At 38.2% G+C, this 13997-nt stretch overlaps 1 protein-coding gene across 3 annotated transcripts in view; it reads left to right on the plus strand.

Annotated features, from left to right (window-relative positions):
• gria4a (glutamate receptor, ionotropic, AMPA 4a) overlaps positions 1-13997 on the plus strand; it is a 91926-nt gene that overhangs the window by 24018 nt on the left and 53911 nt on the right. The window lies entirely within an intron of this gene.

Raw genomic sequence — 13997 nt, forward strand, 5'->3', positions numbered from 1 at the left:
TTTTACAACAACAAAACCATTCCAAACAAAGAAAAACATCAGATCAGCCCAAATTGATGTAGTACAATATTATCAAAGCTATCGTTTTGTAGAAAATTAGCAAAGAGGGAAATATAAACATGAATCGCACAGTAGCTGGGGTGGTGTTGTGACTGTGGGTATCCTACTCAAAATGTTCCAATATTCAAGGATGCGATGCTTTTGTTCTGAAGTATGAATACACCATTTGAGGGGTGGACATAAACACCCTAATAACAGTGTTTCATCAGGAATAACAGCATGACAATCACATCTCAGAGAATTATTTCTCATCTTTCACATCTATACCAAAGTCATATTTTCATTGAACACAAAGCCAGGTTTCAGAGAAATACAAATGAACAATACAATTTCACTTCCCACAATATCTGCTCTGCGTTTCTTTGGGGACATTCAATTAAAGCCTCTAATGTAGCTTCCTTTGCCAATGGCGGTGGTGCTGCATAAGGACTGCTGTAATGGCACTGTAGTGCTCTGTGGTAATGGGTTAATATGCTTAGTATGCGCTGTGCCTAATTGTGTGATATTTGAAGCAATTTTTTGGAGTTGGAAAGTGGTACAACGCATATTGAAGAGACGTGTTTCATGCAAAGTCATTTCCCCGGCATTTTAACCTTCATCCCACTTTTCTGTTGGAATATTGTGTTAATTGTGCAGAGAATTGAATAAAGGTGCTAATTAAAGGGGAGGGAAGGTTTCAGTGGAGCTCCTCGCTATTATGAAGGAAATACAAAATAAATCATGTTCATATGATATATGTTTTTACTTAACATCATTAACAACACAAAGGGAATTGTGAGGTAATTAACACCATCATTAAATTATTTTATGTTATATAATAGCAACAGTGCATTAGTACAAGACTCAGTTGTTCCTCATAGACAAAAGAGAACAAAATTAATCCATGACACTAGATATCTAAAACTGCATTTCTACTGCTTCAATAATCATTCAACAAGGTCTGAATTAGAATCTTGTATGGCACCTCGGAAATTACATGAGCTGGAGAAAACAATTGAGATGAATATGTTTCTTTTTTATTAAGATTATATATATATATATATATATATATATATATATATATATATATATATATATATATACAGTGAGGGAAAAAAGTATTTGATCCCCTGCTGATTTTGTACGTTTGCCCACTGACAAAGAAATGATCAGTCTATAATTTTAATGGTAGGTGTATTTTAACAGTGAGAGACAGAATAACAACAACAAAATCCAGAAAAACGCATTTCAAAAAAGTTATAAATTGATTTGCATGTTAATGAGGGAAATAAGTATTTGATCCCCTTTCAATCAGCAAGATTTATGGCTCCCAGGTGTCTTTTATACAGGTAACGAGCTGAGATTAGGAGCACTCTCTTAAAGGGAGCGCTCCTAATCTCAGCTCGTTACCTGTATAAAAGACACCTGTCCACAGAAGCAATCAATCAATCAGATTCCAAACTCTCCACCATGGCCAAGACCAAAGAGCTGTCCAAGGATGTCAGGGACAAGATTGTAGATCTACACAAGGCTGGAATGGGCTACAAGACCATCGCCAAGCAGCTTGGTGAGAAGGTGACAACAGTTGGTGCGATTATTCGCAAATGGAAGAAACACAAAATAACTGTCAGTCTCCCTCGGTCTGGGGCTCCATGCAAGATCCACCTCGTGGAGTTTCAATGATTATGAGAACGGTGAGGAATCAGCCCAGAACTACATGGGAGGATCTTGTTAATGATCTCAAGGCAGCTGGGACCATAGTCACCAAGAAAACAACTGGTAACACACTACGCCGTGAAGGACTGAAATCCTGCAGCGCCCGCACGGTCCCCCTGCTCAAGAAAGCACATGTACAGGCCCATCTGAAGTTTGCCAATGAACATCTGAATGATTCAGAGGAGAACTACGTGAAAGTGTTGTGGTCAGATGAGACCAAAATCGAGCTCTTTGGCATCAACTCAACTCGCCGTGTTTGGAGGAGGAGGAATGACCCCAAGAACACCATCCCCACCGTCAAACATGGAAGTGGAAACATTGTGCTTTGGGGGTGTTTTTTTGCTAAGGGGACAGGACAACTGCACCGCATCAAAGGGACTATGGATGGGGCCATGTACCATCAGATCTTGGGTGAGAACCTCCTTCCCTCAGCCAGGGCATTGAAAATGGGTCGTGGATGGGGATTCCAGCATGACAATGACCCAAAACACACAGCCAAGGCAACAAAGGAGTGGCTCAAGAAGAAGCACATTAAGGTCCTGGAGTGGCCTAGCCAGTCTCCAGACCTTAATCCCATAGAAAATCTGTTGAGGGAGCTGAAGGTTCGAGTTGCCAAACGTCAGCCTCGAAACCTTAATGACTTGGAGAGGATCTGCAAAGAGCAGTGGGACAAAATCCCTCCTGAGATGTGTGCAAACCTGGTGGCCAACTACAAGAAACGTCTGACCTCTGTGATTGCCAACAAGGGTTTTGCCACCAAGTACTAAGTCGAAGGGGTCAAATACTTATTTCCCTCATTAACATGCAAATCAATTTATAACTTTTTTGAAATGCGTTTTTCTGGATTTTTTTGCTGTTATTCTGTCTCTCACTGTTAAAATACACCTACCATTAATATTATAGACTGATCATTTATTTGTCAGTGGGCAAACGTACAAAATCAGCAGGGGATCAAATACTTTTTTCCCTCACTGTATATATATAATTATTATTATTATATATATTTTTTTTTTATTATTTTTTTTTAAATGTGTGTTTCCCTTAATTGTGGTCACAAATGGAAAAAGCAAGTGCACAAATAAAAATAAAAATGTGAGCTCACATTTAAAATGTGTGCACGCAATCATTAAACTGTGAGCACACTTTCTTCTCTTCTGTACTCCCTGGGGTTCTGGAAGTTTGTCTGAACCACCCTTAAAAGTAAAGGTTGAGCTGGTAGTGCTTTTCCTTGGCTATGAACATTCAAAGGAAATATTGTTTTAAATGCATGCACAATGTTAAGGGTCTTTTACTATTTTATGCATATTTCTTCACCTGAAATAATTGTAGACAGGGTCCTGGAATGGTAAATCCCATTAACATAGCCATTCCAGTTTCCTTGTCATTTTGGCAGCTTGCTGTGAAAACCATGGCTTGCAATTCATCTTTAAGGGGTTCAACAGTAGCAAGCATGCATTCCTTGTAGATTTAAGTTACTATTAAAATGATGCCCAGTGGCTTACTAACAGATGAAACAATAGCGAAGATGCCACACAAGGTTTCTTTGTAGCAAGAGTATTTTTAGTAATGATCGTCATTGTGTTAAAGTTAAGGTTTGTCCAGAGACTGTTTTCCTTGAACCCAATGTCCTCTTTATGTGTAAAACCTCCTGTAACGAGACAGAGGTTTGTGCGCAAAAGAAAAAAGAAAGCCGCAAAGCCAGCTGCAAATAAGGACACTTTGTCGTCATTTCATGTCATGCAATATGGCCCAAGGACTGAAAAACCCAAATATACTTAATGAATAATTATGATTCATCTTATTACTTTCTTTATAGTTTTTATTTTGAGCAGCACAAAGGTATTTGCATGTGCGGAAGTATGGCTCAGAGGACATGCAGACTCGGCATGGCCAATTCAGGCGAAAACTCCTGTGTGGGGTGCCGCACCTGTCCAAAAGGAAAACGAGATTATGTAGGTCAGGCTGTTTTCTCATCATCTCTGTGTGCGGAGACTTACTGAGCAAGAAACATACGAGGCGAGTGTTCCTCTTTGCCAAGGCCTTTGCATAGCCTGGTGCTAATTGAATTTGGAAATTAAACATGAATTAACCAGTTGCTTGTGGAGTTAAAGCTCTCACTTGTCCTTGTGCGTGTGCATTAGCATTATGAATCATGCTCCAGTCAGATGTCAGCAGCGAGGGAAAAGTAGTGCCTGAAAAGAGACATGGAAAGAGAAGCGGTTTGCTGCTGGAAGTTGCGTTTATGGACGAGGAGGTGATGGTGGCCCTTCTTTTGCACCACTCAATCTAGACCGTTGCCCCCAGCATGGTAGAGAGGACAATTTGCTATTGAAGGTTTGGTCTTTCAGATGAACCTGAAAAACTCCAGCTTGGGTTTTCTCAGGCTACCTCACCTGAATCTCCTCTTGTTGTTTAATTTCCTGAGATCCTTATGACTCCATCTTGTCTACTGTGCATTGAGCTGCTGGCACAAAATGGCTGCAGTGGGCCGTCACAAGATTTCCTTCAGTGGATCTAGTGAGTCTCCTGCTACCTGTTAAACACTAGGAGCGTTCCTCACAAAAGACAGGTACTGTATAGATAAAACACTCAGAGTTAATGTTATTAAAGAGAAACTATGTTAGTCGGCATTAAACTGAGACTTCTGTAGGCCTGGGTCTGGGTTGTGTTTCTGAGTTAATGTAAATGGGTGTAGTTGCAGACTAGGCATAGGTCCACTTTCTGTGTCAGCTTCAACATTCAGGATTTGGCTATTGTTACAGCTAATAGTGAGCAAGGATTCTTATGGGTTTAACACACAATGACATCCAGTGATTTTGTTTGTCCTTGGATCACTTAGTTATTCATGGACACCAAAGGAGCACGATGGGTCGAATGGCCTGCTCTCGTTTGTAAACTTAACTGCTAGTTTTGATGTTGAAAGTATTTATTACGTATCACCTCATCTCAATAAAAAAGAAGAATACATTTTTTAAATCATTGGCGTTATGGTAAGGCTTATTTGAGGATATAGGTGTGGGTAAGAATGGTCTCACGCTCACATTAGTTGGACAGACCATCAGAAATAAGAATTAAATAAGAATCGCTGAATTAAATAAAATTAATTCTGGTGTAACGCATAAATATATGAGGGTTAGGGAGTGTGTTTTTCAGTCTTTTGAATACCTGTGCAAATTAAGGATTTTGGTCACACCCACTGGTATTTATTTCAACTTGAATGGAAACGTTTTGTGTAATGCCAGTGTAGCATTTACGATTCTGACAGGAGACAAAAGAAAGCAAGAAGAAACAAAGCAGAGAGAACCGCATAAAGCCGTGCATCCCTCATCGTCACTGAATTGTTGGAATTGTTCCCCAGTCTTTTGCTCCGAGAAACTATTGCAGAAGCTTCTTTAGCAGGAGACATAAAACCTTGCATTCAGTGCTCTGTTTGATGTGTTAGTCTCCGAGCGTCTTTGCTGATGCTCGGTGCACCAGCAGGGCCAGCATTACTTACATCGGGTGCAAAGTACGAAATGCCATTTTTATAAATGATGCCCTGACACAAATAATTAAAAGGATAATGGGATGACTATGATATTATAATTGCCCCTTAATTCATTCCTCCATAGTATTGAACAGTGTATTACAAGTGATTTGATGGAGGAATCTCACTGCATAATATAATGGTATTTTATTTAGGACATTGAAGTTTCCACTTTCAAATACAGTGAATCAATCTGTAAATCTGCATTCCTTCGACCTTGGATTGATGGGAGCCTTGTAGTGCACGAGTTACTGGATAAGAAATCAACTTCCCCCCGCCAGCGCCGTTGAAGCATTCAAGCATTTTTCATATTATATATGTCTTCCATTATTTTTTGAAATCATTGCGAGTGTAATTTAAACATTTTCTGTATATCATAACCGAATTAATGGGGAGGGAATTTTTGTATTTTTGTTCATAAACTCATCTATATAAGTAGAGTACGGCCAGAGCCACGAGGCAGCAATGATATGAAAGATACTAAAACACCATGTACTCTCCTCCTTGCTCATCCGTACGCTAATGCTTATATGCTGTTATTGCCCCCAATCTGTTAGCCATTCAGTCTTCCCTTCGTATGGACAAAAAGCAGGCAGTTTTTCCTCAGGGATGTTTGGGCAAATTCTTGCAAAGGCCGCGGCTATTTCTGTCATCTGGCTAAAGCATTTTCAAAGACATCATTCTTTTGCTGCTATAAATAGACAACAAAAAAACAACATTGTCAATAAAAATCATCATGGTTAGACTGAGATTAACCAAAGAAGTTTAAGAAATTATTTTTTTTAGCAAAACCACCAGGAAGTCAGCTCTATGTCTGTTGATTTTAGGCCCAACAGTGAACATTCATCTAATTTTCTTTAACTCTTGTGTCTTCAGTTATTGATCCAACTTTAACTTCACAGTTTGTTGGAAAAATGAAGAGATTTGTGTTCAAATAACAAAATTAACTGTTTTATTCATTATCTGATTTGAATATAGCACAATGAACACCAAAGTAAAAAAAACAACAACTTTAGTTTTCTATCATATATAATAGTGTAATTAACACAGTCTGTGAGGATAAACAATCTTACAGATTCGAATGCCCTTTTACACAAGGCAGATGCGTTCTCAATCTATCCACAGGATTCCAAGTCAGACACGTAGGTCAGGGCTTCTTTTACAACTGCCTTTGGATCAACATATCCCCTCGCCTGGAGGGGAAATTATTATTTTTTTCTTCTTCTCCAAATCAGAAGATGTTGCTTTTCAGAAAGGCAGTCAGTCAGAAAGCACATGGCTGTTGCTACACTGTGTGCCAAACGAGACATGCGAGTCGATCTGAATCCTCATGCGCAACAGAGGATAAAATGGTATTTAGACTTTAGGCTTTCACCTGCGCCAAATCATTATGATTCATGTTTTTTTCTCCAGTATGTTCCTTGTGAATTCATGGGTAATTCCTTTGCAACAAATGGTGTTAATCACATGTACAAATCAGGACTGGTTATATGAATAAGTGAGCCTTTTTAAGCAAATGTATGGATTCATCACAATTTTGAATTTTAAAATAAAAATTGCCCAGTTATTTTTCTTGTAAAGAATCATGCTTATGTACAAGCTAATCACATGTTCTTCATGTTTAAAGCCAATTATTTTAGTCATGATTATTCATGTTATTTCTTTATGAACACTGCATGAGCAGACCATTATGGTGTGTGTGTGTGTGTATATGTGTATATATATATATATATATATATATATATATATATATATATATGTATGTATATGTATATTTAGTGCAGAACCTATAAGAGGAATCGATTGATTGAAATTCAGAATTACTGGATGACCTGATTGTTCATTTGTAAACACTGTTTGTGAGTGCTATCCGGGGGTCATAGGATATTGCAGCATTGTATGGTTTGCATTAGAGCTCTGCAGTGTTCAGAGGTTTGTGTCAGTGTATGCATTGCTCCCAGTGGCTGTGAGTGGAGAGCACTGGCATGGTTTGCATGGTGTGGTAGTATTCATTGTCGACGTGTGGAGCCTGGCTCTGTGTTTTATTCCAGAGGGATTGTAAACCTGTTTATGCTACAGTATTAGATCTCCTGCATGAACTATGAACAAATATATTAGTGATGTGCAGTACATTCAAAATTGTTTATAGAAATTTAAAGCAGAATAACACAGAGATTACACATAGTATTTGTGTACTAATTCAAAATTAAAATCATGTTATTTCCTTTTATTTTTTAATATATTTGACATGGTTGCTTTAAAATAAGTAGTATATCAAAATATATTAAACTAAATCATATATTCCTATAATGTGTTCTTATGATTGGCAGGCCCTCCAAAATGCATTTTGTCCATGGTGCAGAGAAATAATTATATTCAACTTTATACACTGCACAGTGTACTTGTGAAATCTATAGGTAATAGGTATAAGACATTGCCTTAACATGAAAACTAAGGAAAATGGGCATTTTTAAAATTAATTTGATCTGGGATCATCGCATTCATTTCCACTAATGGAGCATTTCAAATTGTAATGGTCATTAAAAAAATAAAATAAAAAACTATTTGGATTACGTGTTAGAAATGCCATGTTAAAATTGTGTTTAATTAAAATCAACTTTTGTTTAATGCCTTCTAGCCTTGGAGCCCAAGAGAATTCCATAGACGTTTTGTTCTGCCTGAAATTAGTCTTTTCTGTTTCCTCACTTAATTAAAAATGAACTGTTACGTCAATTCCTATCTTCCAGTCTCCTTATTCTCCTAGTGGCCTAATTTGAATGGGATGTGATGCATATAATATATAGAGAGGTATTTTGTAGAGCTCATGAATCATATGGTAGGAGCTTTTGGTTTAGGGTGAAAATTATAGACATCGTATAGTAGCGTTTCACAGGTGTAGAAATTAACATTGAAGGCTGGCACTCACAGATTTCTATCACATTTTTCTTTTTTTTTTTCATTCCCCAGCCCTCCCCCCCTTTAAATTTGTCTTAATTCTGTCAAAATAAAACAAATTAGGCATGAAAAGAAAGTCTGCTGGCTAACATCTTGGTTTCACATTTTAAAAGTTCCCTGCGACAATAACTGTGAATTCGTCTGTCTCTCAGTTTATTTGAAGTCATAATTTTTCTAGGGGAGAATAAACTTTTTGTTGGGTTGATGGTTGTGTATCTCGATGTTCACCCAGCAGATGTAATCCTGAGTGGGAGGGATTGTTGATGTGTCCACACATTCAGAGAGTCTCTTCGGGTTATTCTTCTGAGCAGGTCTGCTGTGTTTCCCCTGCTGCCAAATAAATTCAGAACAGGTTGAATGATCTGACTATCGATGTTGGTCAAATTCTCCCAGTAGGGATAAGCAAAGAGCACCGGTTACAGTGTGGTCTGGTACATCAGCCAGGCAGACTCATTGATATAAACCTAGTGACTCAGAAAGCATCTTTATAAGTAGGAGGGGGAAATTCAGTGCATTAAAAATACATTTTTCAGCAGTTACATTTCCTGTCTTTAGTACCTAGATGAACCCATCAATAAGTGCACATTAATTGATGAATTTAACAAATTCATATTTTTATTTCTGCAACTACTACTGCAACTGTATACTTCTGCAATGACTGCTGAGAAGGTAAAGCGGGTTATTTGTTTCTGTGACAGAAGGCTCTCTTCATTAAGTGTAATTGTACTGCGTAGAAACACTATGAGAGGGCACGACGGGAGCTTCTGTCACTGAAATTAGCTACAGTGAGAGCCGCGGATCAACACAATCAAATGATTTCTGGTGAGCCGCTCAGCAGGAGTGCTGGGAGTGGAGTGTGATTTGCAAAGATCCCATTGTTACTGGGAAAAAAGGAGGCAGTGCTGCATGTGTGCAACAGATTGTTCTCAGATTTAAAATATGTCCGTTAAATCAGCACAAAACCTGTGCAGGAGATTTGTTAAAAGTTGTGGTAGCCAGCCCAGTGAGGAAAGGTGAGAAAGACTCCTGCCCTGTGTCTCAGGTTGTGTGTATAACAGTTTCCCTCCATGTTGTGTGTTTGTGAAAGCAACCTGACTGATAACACAAATTGAAAAAATGTGTAGCAGTAGACTAAAATCAGCTGGGTAGACACTGACAGAGTGTATTTGAACTACTGTACAGCTCGGGTTGGATTGTGGATGGTGTTCTTTTTAGCCAAAGAAAAATACATTATTTCAATTTTTAATAGAACATAAAAATACCGTCCCCTTGAGATGTGAACCAATTAAACATGTGATCCAGCTGTACTGCAGATGTAAATTGTGTGAGGCCAGATACCGAGACTCCGAGATAAAGGTTTTGCTATGTATTTGGTCACAATTGTAACAGTCAAGGTTTTGTCATACATAGCAAAAAGTAGGAAGCATTCAGGCATGCTTTTAAAATAAATGAACCACTAACACTTGTATCACCTGGCCAGTCAAGATCCTGGACGCTCACACTGGTCCTGCCTAAGCTCAGTAGCTTCAACAAACAAGTTCACCCTTCAATTAAATGTCTCGGTCATGTGTGAGTGTGTGTATTATAGGCACTAGGTATAAAACAAGCCCATTTCTTGGTATTGCTTTAACTACAGTTTGTGGACAGTGGTGCTATAACATGTTTATTAAGGATTTGTTACATTTGTTATAGATATTATAATAGGTACTGTATAACTTCACAAAAGCAAATACATGAAAAATAGGCATCAGAGGGATCATCCTACTGGCTGGTGTTTGAATCTTCGAAAGCGAAATGGGCAAAGCAACCTCCTCTGACCTTCTCATGGTCTTATAAGGGAGAGTTGGCTCTTACGTTGGCGGAATAGTTTTTTTCTCATCAGTAGACCCAATAGTGTCTCTCTGGAGACCAGTATCATTCTTGTGCTGTTTTCAGAGCCCTTTCAAAAATAATGATTCTGAACTGCCCAGCTTGACCCTCAGAAATTAAAAATCATCTTTCAGATTCTTCGAAGGATGTTCGGAAGCTGTTTGGAATAACGACCAGTACTTTCACATTCACCTCTTTACCACTTTCGAAACGTACAGTCTATTTTTTTTTTTTTTATGTATTGGCATTTCAGTTAGACGCTGTTCAAGATTAGGCTTTTCAATGAATTAATAATGAATGCAATCATACCATTTAATTGCATGTAGTCTATATTATTTTTTATTAATTGAGATATTTTTAAAATAACATATTGGATTGCTTCTCTAACAAAATATAGATTTAAGTTTGGGAAGTGCTTGTGAATAATCTCTTCCCTTCTAAGAAATGCAGACACTTGTTATGCTCTGACTTTTAATTACTGCTTTATAGAACTAATTGTTATCAATTATTTATTACCAGTTACTATCTAATAAAAAAAATACTTCAGGTGCTTGTAATCTGATTGTGTTCCTATGAAACCTACCTATGTAAATTGTTATTAGCATTGCCTATTCAGTAAGGTATCACTTTACTGCTGCCTGGGTAAAATAGCTTAATTAAAACATTGCAGTTTCTATACCAAAGTACATCTCAAAACTATTCCCATTGACATATTAATATTCATTCAATTGTCCGAGCTGTATGTTTTTCATTCACTGGCTTTTGATTTTTCTTTTTCTTTTTTAAAATCTTTTTGTTTATAATAGGGCAAACAGCAGTTTCCCAATTAAATCATTATGAAGTAGGGATGTCTGTTTTAGCCCGGAGAATAAAGCAATGTTTCTGCGAGTTGTTTTGAAACCCAGGCAGTAGTCTATCTCTAGGTGCCAAAAGTATCAACACTTCTCTACATTATTTACCAGGATTGGTCCCATGTGGTTAATTGAGCAGGATTTATTCTCAGAGAGAGAAGTAGACTGCAAACAAATGTAGATTGAAATGAATGTTCCCTCTCATAAATTCACCAAAATGAGCAGGCAATCAAGTTAAAGCAAAATGCTGTGCCAGTCCCTAAACATTTCCATACCAAAGAAACAAGGATGGCTTATTAAAATAAAGAAATAATTACCTTTCAGAAACCTTTTCAGCGTGCCTGAAAGGGGATTCGTTTTAAATAGGTTCTACTTGTATTGTGTTTTTCTTCCTTTGCGCGGAAATAGACATGTCAGGAAAAATATGAAATTGCATTTACCAGTCTGGAAAAAGAACATAAACATGTATATTTTTATTTCTGTTAGCATCTGAAGTAACTAAGAAAATAACTGTTGTAAGTTAGGCAACCACCAGAGGAATGTGTTTTGTTCAGGTACAGAGCAACTTTCTTTCAGTTGTCAAGAGTTCTTTGGTGAAAACACAAGAGGACTTCAAGAGGTTGTGTGTCCTGCTCAACTTGCATCTGAAAAGAAAGCTTTTCTCCTGCTTGTTTTAATTAGAGCAAAGCCCGGCAGACTGTCACTTTTTGTCACTGATTTCTACAGCTTTTCATTTGCAGCGTCGTTCCCAAGGGCTTCACATGCCGAACCTGTGATATCTGAGCTCTCCGAGGGGTGTGAGGCGCTGCTAAAGTCACTGCGGTTTAAGAAGGGACCTCATTGAACCTCCAGTCTTCGGCACGCCGTGTCATCTCGGCTTTAGCTGACCCCGAGCGCACTCCCTCTGATCTTTGTTTTCATAAGACCTTATTGAGTTACATTGTATGCTGTCCTACTGAGCAGAAAGCATACAGTAGCTTGTTAGTACAAAATAAACAGTAGTCCATTTTCAGGGTCCTTTGCCTGTATGCAGCAGATCCTTAAATTGTAGGGTGTTAAGCTAATGCACACCTACAGAAGCATCTTGGCAAATATGTTTATTATTCAGCTCTCATTATCTTTCAATGGGTTTTTTGATGCTTGAGTAAAGGGACATATTTGACCTTTACATTTCACTAGGGTTCAATTGCCTCACCCCACACACATATACAGAAATAATGAATACAGCCAAACAATTAATACAAGCAGTCTTACAAACAAACAAACAAACAAGATATATGTTTTTAAATATGTAAACACATCTGCAATTGAATAAACAGAGTTTCCTTAGCATTAATGGAAACTAGGCTTGTAGAATCGGTCACCTACATTTCCAGCTCATTTATCCTGGGCACAGATGGCACTGCTGAAATAAAGCATACAGGAGTTAAAAGTTTCCACTGCCAATCAGGAGCACAGCCTTGGAGAGATAGTGGGGGGGAGGAAGAGAGTATTCTTGGGAATGTGGTGCTTCTTTTACACGGTTCCTCCTGGCACAGAGTGACTGAAGATCTTCACATGGCGTTTGAGGACGTTCTTCGACTTCAGGGGTTTCTTGACTGCGTAGTTCACTGGCAATGCATGAATGTAGTCAAAAGCAGATAAGCCTGGATTCCTAAAACATGACCTGGCATCAACTTAACATCCGGACATTTGGGTAGCTCGGCAGTCTCTGTGGACGAAGGAGGTACAAATGGAAGGAAACTGTTGGGCTCACAGAGTGCCTCAGGGACTTACTCACATGGTTTACCCCCACACCCCGATGTACAATCTACCCCTTACCCTAGGATAACTGGAAATGTAGCTCTGTGCTTTGTGCATAAAAATATATTGTTGATTACAAGGTGCAAGATGAACTGCTTCAATTAATGTTCAGTGTTCTGAATTATTTTATTGTGTCTCATTGGAATTTCTGCAAATGGATACCACCCCAGCCGTGACACATGCATTAATCTTAAAGGAACAAAATGAACCATAACAATTAAATCCCTATAGGCGGAGCTGGAGGAAGAATTGTGAACTAGGCAGGGCCTTTAATAATTGTTTGATTATTGGTTAATCCATACGAGTTAGGGGATAAGCAGCAGAAGGAATCGGAGTTATGTTGAAGTTATGAGTTTGGATTTATTTGCGATTTTACCGCATGTGTACATGAATAAGTAAATCATATTTTCAGAAGAGATAATTTATTCCAGTTTGTTCTTTTTCAACTCTGCTAAATAATGGAAATTCGGGGTGGGGGGGGGAAACGGTTACAATGCTGCGAGACTCCAAAATAAATTTGCTGTCAGTAAACGGAACATTTTATTTGCCTTAATTTCTGACTACAGACACACTTCTCATTATCCAGTTTTGTCTTAAGGTTGGTTGTGAATAAATAGTGCAAGTACTCATTAAAATATATAACATGTTTTCTAAAAGAAAAGATACCCACATGTGTAAAGCGTTAGTCCCTTGAGTGGATATACCAGACAGCTCTAAGATGTACCACTGTGGCTTAAAAAATAAAATAAAATAAAAAATGGGTTGTTTTATACCTAGGAGAATATCTTGCTCATTATAGTACATGCCTTTTAGATATTTTTAAAGCAGTGGTGCTTATTTTGAAAGTGGCATCCCTATTTAACATCATATTGGGCTCACCTGAGAAGAGTCCAGTTGTGTACATTTCTGATATCATTTACATAGCAGGCCAGTTATGGGCTTCCTTGTGTTCAATGAAAGAGAATGATATTTGCCTTCTGTTGTGTAACTTTGTAGACACACAGAGAAACACACACACCAACTATCCAAATTGATATTTATGCCGTGGGATTTGCACAGCACAGTCGGAAGAACTTCTGCAGGCAAACGCCACAGTATTCCTGTTAATTTCCATCTTATCTACAGCTGCCTTCCATGTTCCTGTAATGAGTCTTAATCACTGTTAGGTCTGCTCTCCCCAGCACAGCAGGGGGCATGCAGCATAGGTATTAAGTGTAAGAGATAGCACTGGCAAAGTT

This window comes from Amia ocellicauda, chromosome 3 (assembly GCF_036373705.1).
Source record: "Amia ocellicauda isolate fAmiCal2 chromosome 3, fAmiCal2.hap1, whole genome shotgun sequence".
NCBI lineage: Eukaryota > Metazoa > Chordata > Actinopteri > Amiiformes > Amiidae > Amia > Amia ocellicauda.